Source organism: Osmerus mordax, chromosome 16 (genome assembly GCF_038355195.1).
Source record: "Osmerus mordax isolate fOsmMor3 chromosome 16, fOsmMor3.pri, whole genome shotgun sequence".
In the NCBI taxonomy this organism is placed as follows: domain Eukaryota; kingdom Metazoa; phylum Chordata; class Actinopteri; order Osmeriformes; family Osmeridae; genus Osmerus; species Osmerus mordax.
In genome coordinates this window covers 6,592,274-6,599,795 of record NC_090065.1, presented here as the reverse complement: position 1 = coordinate 6,599,795, position 7,522 = coordinate 6,592,274, and the positions used below count along the sequence as shown (strand labels likewise).

General features: G+C 42.5%; 1 protein-coding gene across 1 annotated transcript in view; it reads left to right on the top strand.

The window, feature by feature from the left end:
- Nucleotides 1–1,209: 1,209 nt before the first annotated feature.
- The window catches only part of LOC136959317 (receptor-type tyrosine-protein phosphatase F), a 110,905-nt gene continuing 104,592 nt past the window's right edge, over nt 1,210–7,522 (top strand). Inside the window, exon 1 of the mRNA XM_067253620.1 lies at nt 1,210–1,316. The gene's annotated coding sequence lies outside the window, so the exon portion shown is untranslated. The remainder of the gene's footprint in view (nt 1,317–7,522) is intronic.

Genomic DNA, 7,522 nt, shown 5'->3' with positions numbered 1-7,522 from the left:
TGCACACAGATGACCTTGAAGAATAAAATTAATTTGCCTTTCATATGCACTTGAATACGGTTCACATTTGTATATTCACTGTAGTACACATGGCATGATACAAAACAACAGTGCTAATTTTGATGTGAAGTGGATTTTTTTCTCTGACAGGTCAGTTCCATGGGACATTTATGACTAAGTAAATTAATCTGTAAACGTCACCTACAGGAAGGTTAGACGGGTGTTACCCAGAAACAGGGGGTCCAGTCATGAAATTAATGATTGGTGGTAGTGAGGGTGGAAGCCAAAACAGGTGGTGAGACTTGTCAGTACCCTAAAAATCGTTCAGGCCCTCATTACTGGGGGTCACAGTGACACAGCCCTGCAGACTCAGACGTGCCGCTTGAGTGCTCAAGCACAAATGACCAGGATGTATGCAGAACCCTCACTGAGCCCTCCACATTCCCTTGCTCACAAAGCCTGTTACCAGCATATCCTGTCTCCCATGTCACTCCCACTTCAATAGCCTACTGTAGGCCATTGTGGCAAATGTGATCTTTGGTTAAGGAATCATGAAGGTCAAGTTTAGACCAGACTTGTCTTTCCTGTCACTGTATGGTACATATGAATTTAAAAAAAATACATTCATAAACCCTTTCATGGCTGCTACCTACACAAAACATTTATGTTTAGAGAGGAAAACGTTTTTAAAACAATTAAAATCTTTGCTTAAACCCACTCTTTGTATGAGAATGGAATGTTATGTATTTTTTGTTCTGTTATTATTGTTTTATATCATTAGAATTTGAGTATATCATAGGTCCCTATCACAAGGTTGGAACGCCGAACAAATACTAAAGAATAGACAAATTCCGTACTGAAGCGAGTATTGCCGAATGAATCCGAAAATCCTCGCGACCAACCTGTGAGTGAGCGAGAGGGCAGAAGCGTGACAGAGAAGGGGACCAGAGAAGAAAGAAGTCCTTACCGAACCTGCCTCGGCTCTGAGGACTGTTGAGAGAACATGCAAGTTGACATTTGAATAAATCTCTAATTACTTTTTTTAAGGAGATTATCGAGCTCGATTAAAAAAAATATAGATACAGTTTTCTCTTCATATAAGCAATCCGTTCATTGCACCAACATACGTCCCATACGTCCCAGGATTATATTACCGCGTGGTGCTCTTCAGAAGACTGCTCTCTTTTTCTTGTTTACTTGGGGGTTGGTCTTTGTTATTTTAAAGTGGATTTTTACATTAAAAACTGCATACGTGGTTGAGCGAAGTGGTTAGAAGGCAAGGAGAGAAATGCTAACGACGGAGAAGTGGAGATACAGTAAGTGCACCGTTCTCTTTCACTCGTTAGTTCTTTTTTGCGGTCTGACTGTCTCCCCATGTAAACTTGAATTGCGAACCAATTCTTTGGGATTATTTGGTGTGGACACATCAAGTTAACAAGTCCATTTCATATGGAATTGACATGCCGTGTATATATTTATTTATTTAATCAGTTGGCTACAAAGGTCATCTTGCGTTTCCCGAGCTTATAGTGTGATCAAACCATGTTTTCTTAATCAGTCGGACTCAGACAGCTAAACGGCCAGTTCAGCCACGCATGCAGTCTGTTGCCGTTTTTGAATACCTAGCGAGCAAGCTAAAAGGCTATGACAAGTAATCTCGAGTCCCTTCACGACTGTTCATGAAATAAATAGCTAGCAAAATAGTTTTTCAAGTGTAAATGTTGGCTTTCTAGCAGAATCTGCCAGGTTGCAGTATGCATAATGATAGTTGAACGGAGAGTGATGCCTGTGTCATTGACTGGGTTGTGGCTCTCCATAAAAACTAGTCTAGATTGCTTTGCAAGTCTGGAAATGTTTCTAAATGTTCCCGTTAGTGTCGTTAGTTTGCATTGCCAACGAAAAGGGGTTGTTTTGTGGTAAATGCAAGTTTTCTGAGTCTAACTGCTCTGTTGCTGATTGGCCAGCAGATGGAATAATGCGTGTGGTATTTGTCTGCTGCACAATTATTTAAGAAGTCTTTGCACAGTCCTCCTCAGCAATTAGCTGGCTAGCTAGCTATTCAAATGGTGCAATGGCGCGAGCAAAGATCTATCAAAAACCAGGGGGCCAGCAGGCACGATCACTATAGAGGTAATTCTTTATGGTCAATTTTGAAAGTGAATAATGTAGGTTCAATTTAGCCATTTCATCATAGCTTCTCACTTACAGTGTTGGTTATTTAAATTTAGGAAAGCACAATATGACATTTTCTTGCAGTACAATACCGTTATTGTCACTTATCAATTAATGTCGTTTGTGGGGACGTCATTTAAAATCAGTCTTACAAATTATGTTTTAAATGTATTGCATGACAGCCTTTCCAAGTATTTTCGTTCCAACAGTACATTATGACAATACTGTTGGTCCCCCCTCCTCTCTTTCCTTGTCAAATCACATTCTGATGGTAGATGTAATTGAACTCTGGAGGAAGGAACGCATATTTGCTGAGAATGTGTATGAACCAGAAGTTAATGCTGAGAAAATATGAATGTATCCCAATTCTTAGGCTATATGCTAGCTTTCCCTTCTATGGCAGTTCCATTTTAGAGGATCTAGAATATAGGGACAGTTGCGTATGTTTAGGTCTAGTTTTTTAAATAATAATATGTTTGAACATTGTCAGCATTACTAAATCTTTTTTATAGGGACTCAGTGTCTGCAATACAATATGACATGAAATTGCTACCAACTATTAACACAGATACATCCAATTATTAATGAGAGGCAGAGTATGCATAATTTCTTGGAATTTCATCAGAAGCTTTATAAGATTGAATTAGGGGCCCTTGCACTGCATCTTTCAGTTTGCAGATAGTCCTATTCCCTGAAAATAATGCTGTGTCTCTCTAAACTGATCTTGTGTAAAAGGTTCTGTATATTTTTCATTTAAATACATTTTCATAAAAAAATTGTAGGCTTATTATGATTCTTCTACTCATTGGCCTCAGAGGTTGCTGCATGTGAATCTGAGCTCAGAATTATTCATAATTCATAAAGGTATTATGGCAGGTTATGCATAAAGGCCTGTTTATGAAGTCTCATTACTTTAACAATAGTCTCACATTGGAGAATCAGACATGCGTCCAGTTAAGTGTTTCATTTACTAACACGACATGGTACAGGTGACTGAGTCTATGATTCCATCTGTAGGCCTATCTCTTCCTTATGTCTGTCTGTGAGTGTGTGTTGGTATCCGGTGTCTGCCTCTGTGTGTGTGGTGTGGGTTTTCCCTAACAGACCAGGCCCAGTGCCGGTAGCCAGAGCATCTGTCTCTGCTTCCTCCCTCCCTGGCGCTCCCTGGTAGGGGATAGGCTGATTGGCACTGTTAAAGAGCCTCAGCCCTCTGCGGCCACATGCTGAAAAACCACTAGGCGCAGACCTCTCCCAGCTGACGCTTTCTCATGCTTTCCATATGGGCAAAATCTGGGTAATTTCAGGGCCCCAGAGTTCTAATGAGGGGTTTTGCCCATAGTGTGTTGGTCTGTGGTGGCAGAGATCGGCGTTTCAGGGGTTTATTGCAGGGATTATAAGTGCGCCGAGACGCCTCACTGGCATGCTGTTGGGGCGTTGGCACTGAGAAACCCGGAGCTCTTTTTAACTATCCAAACTGGTTTGAACTGGATGTAAACGAGTGCTTGGGGAGGATGAAAATGGAGCCAGACCCATACAAAGGTTGTGATAAAGGTTATGGGACTACAGCCTTTGGTCAAAGATGTTGTGTTAACCTACTTTAGGAAAACATCCTATCCTTAAAACAACTGCATGACATTAGATGAAAGTAAATGTGATTGAAGTGCATGGTGCCAAATGATGGCCTTGTGCCCTTCAATAGGAACGTTCTGGGACATTTTTCCTTTGGTTGCCCAGAAAGGTGCCTTGGGCAAAGCCCATCTTTGCAGCTCTACTTAACATTCCTACATAGGGACAGGGTGCCCTCAGTAGCACACATGGTTGGTTTTTAACAAGGCCTGTTCCTGAAAGCCAGCGGCTTGGGGGAGAGTGGTGACATAGTGCGCTGTTGGTGGTGGGGTAATGTAGATGGAAACCAGGTCTCCTATTTAGGAGTCCACTGGTGGCATTATAAACCATTTACACTAATGTTTTACAGGGCATTCCTGTTCTGGAGAAAGTGGAAACAGACGCCGGACTAGAAAATGTCCCAGACCGCTCCTATGGGGCCTATTGTCAACCATCCCTAGAGTGTGCTTTGTTTTTGGGATATTATGTTAATGCAATTGCATTAAAGTGGTGATGACAGCGATAGGTTGAAGTCAAGGTTAATTGGAGCGGTCTTGTTCCCATTTTGGCAGAACAATGAGGTTCCAAATATACTGTCTAGAGGCGTCTACCATGTCTGTACCCAATTTGTAAAAGTAACTAAAATAGTATTTCCATGTTTGCTAGCTTTATCGAGTATAAACTTGATTGTCTACTTGGCGGTGTGTAGCTCTCAGATCAGACTACTAAATATGGAAGCCAATAAATCACGGCATAGCTTTTCTAGAATTGATTCTACAGGCATTCTATGGCTACAAGGTGTTTACAGGTTTAACCCCTACATTTCTGCTGTATTACAAGGAATGATGCAACACATGTGTCAGAACTCATGGCCTTGGCATTGCATGTGCCCAGTCAGTAGAAGGGAACAGATGACACACTTTAATTTTAGACAATGCTGGATAGGTACAAATGGAGCAAGGGCCTAGGAGGCAGTGTCATTTGTATGACTTATCATTGTTACCCCACTCTTCTGGGTCTCTTCTAATTAGAACACAAACACATGTACACAAGTGTGTGCACAACATAAGCACATGCAACAGTGACATCATGGAGGAAATAGGGGACACTATATTTGTTACATTTTCGTTTTTGTAGAGGTCTAATGATGGAATACCAAATTTACATTCAGATTACAGATTTACATTCAGCACCATCAAGTGAATGTGACTATGCAGGTTGGCTCTGGCAAAACTCAGTCCTTTTGAAGCGCTTGTTTTTTGTAGCTCAGGGGAATAACCAAAAACGGATATTTTGTGTCTGTCTGTATTGATGTCCATCCACCTTCACACCAAGTGCCAGGGCTTTACCCGTTATCACTAAAATAGCTTTAACCCGTGTCAGATCCATTCATAGTAAACCTTTGACAGGGAATTACTCTGCTGTGGCTTTGCATACCAGGACTTGACATCACTGTTGATTCTCAATATACATCTCAATTAACACCGGTAGACCCATTCACACCTGTCTTTAACCCCCAGGATAACCTTTATTATTAATGGAATGCATCTCTCGATTTACCCGGGTAGGATTTTGAATGTTAGATGCGTCTTTGTGCACGGTGACTCCTTAAGATAGCAACACATACTGCAGGATGTCAACGCCATGGCTGTTTCTCTTCGTTACCTTCTTTCATGTCTTTTTCTCAAGGGGATCGCTGTCCAAGCCATTACTGTTCCTGGAACAAACACTGTTATACAAACCAACTGACAGTGGCAGCAGGGAAAAGCACACTCTCAGGTGCAGAAACATTTTTGTGCTAGTTATCTAGGGAACAAGGTGGTTGTGTCAAGGCAGTTTGTCAGATGCTGCACCAGCTTGCTGTTTCACAGAAAGTAAATATGGTCAGTTTTTTTTCCTTCCTGTAATGGTCGAAGGCCGAGCTGTTGACACGTGGGACTGTTAGAAGAGCTAGCTGGGCAAGCGGAAGCGCGACGGGAAATGGCAGGAAAGTGCATTGCTTGCACTTGCCCTGCCCTGCTGATGCGGCAGATGGATGGGGTTTTGGGGAGGGAGAGGGTTCAGAGGAGGAAGGGGTGCTGATGACAGCTCCGCCTCCACAGAGGGCCACCATCCCTGCTCCCAGCATGCCCTGTTGTGTCCCTGTCCTCATGACAGAGCCTTGATGCCTTCAGAGACCATTAGTGTTGACAGGATGACAGCATCACAATGGGGCACACAACCACGTAACGGATGCAGAAAGGTATGATATCGGACTTGCCCATCAACAGCCTTCGAATGTCTGTCTCTTGTAAGGCTTTTGACATTTCTTTGTTTTACTAAGTTAACACACAGGCTCTGTAAACTCATATTCAGGATTCAGTAGTGAAAGGATCTGAAGCCTCTTTTCCTGGAGAGGCCTCACAGCTACGGCTGAAATGTTACAAAAAATTCCTTGATTGGATTAGAGCCAGACCATATGACCCAAGTGGAAGCAAGTGACTCTGATAAAACCTTTTGAAGGTAGAGCGCATTAAATCAAGACTGTAAACAAGGCTGTGTAGAAGATGTCCCCTGCTCCAACAAGAATCTTCCCACAACAAGCCCGTTTCACAAAATAATTAAGAAGTGAGAGTAGATGATTATGATGATCTTAAATCCCTCTTTATGTGGTTTGTACTGCTTGGTGTCTTAATCTACACCTGACACCCATGTTATTGAACTATAAACATATAAAAGGGAACTTGTTAATGGGGTGTCCAGGAAGAAGACTATGCTCTGCTACCCCACTGTCTCTGACCAGCCTTTGCTGATGCAGTCAAAGGAAAGAGACAAGCCCCAGGACTTCTAAACTTCAGCTACTCACTGACTGTACTAAAATTGCCTCACAGTTACAGGAGCTTCGGTGGATGCTCCCGTTTGGCAGGAAGACTGCAATTATACAAATGATGTAACACTCAGTTGCACATTGCCTTTCATCCATCACAGTAACTTTTAAGACATACTATTCAATGTTTAGCTTTGTGTGCACAAAGAGTGAGTCAGTCCTTACATATATTTTTCCCCTTTGAACCCGATTCAGTTTTTTTAAGATGGTTTTCTGTGGACCAGAAAAATACATAGAAAGCCTCAAACAAACAGAATCTTGTTTGAAATATGTGGGTCAAAAGTTCTCCTGAATACATCCCTGTTAAACAGGCAGTTTGGAGTTTTCCAAGCTACAATGGTGGATGGGTGGCATGTGGATGTGGCTACACATCTACAACAGAGGCAGTGATGCTGCCTCCAATTGAAAGACTATCTTTCGTGTTTGAGGTCAAGGCTGAGGTTACAGTACATACTTTCCCGTAAAGAATATTATTTGGACACTTGTGGGTCTTACACCAAACATCTGTGATGCTATATTGAGTGTCTTGTCCAGTGTCCACATGTTGTTGTGTCCACCTCTCCTTCAGTGACATGTCATGAGGAAACAGAGGACCCTGTGGACACAGCAAGGTGAGGGCTGTGCTGCAGCACCTCTAAGAGGCCTATGATTCATGAGGCCGGTTCCCTTGTCCCTGGGGCTGGGAGGAATAGCTGGCATTATCTCCGGCAAATGGGTTTGAAAATGCTCTCGGCCAGGTCGACCAAGGCACTGATTTATGGCTCAAGATGCTGTGAACAGTTAGCCCGGTACAGGTATGAGTGTTTTTCCCCACTCTGCAGCCACAGTTCAAGTTTATTCCAGCCATGTTTTTGTGAAGGCACAAGAGGAAAACAAGGG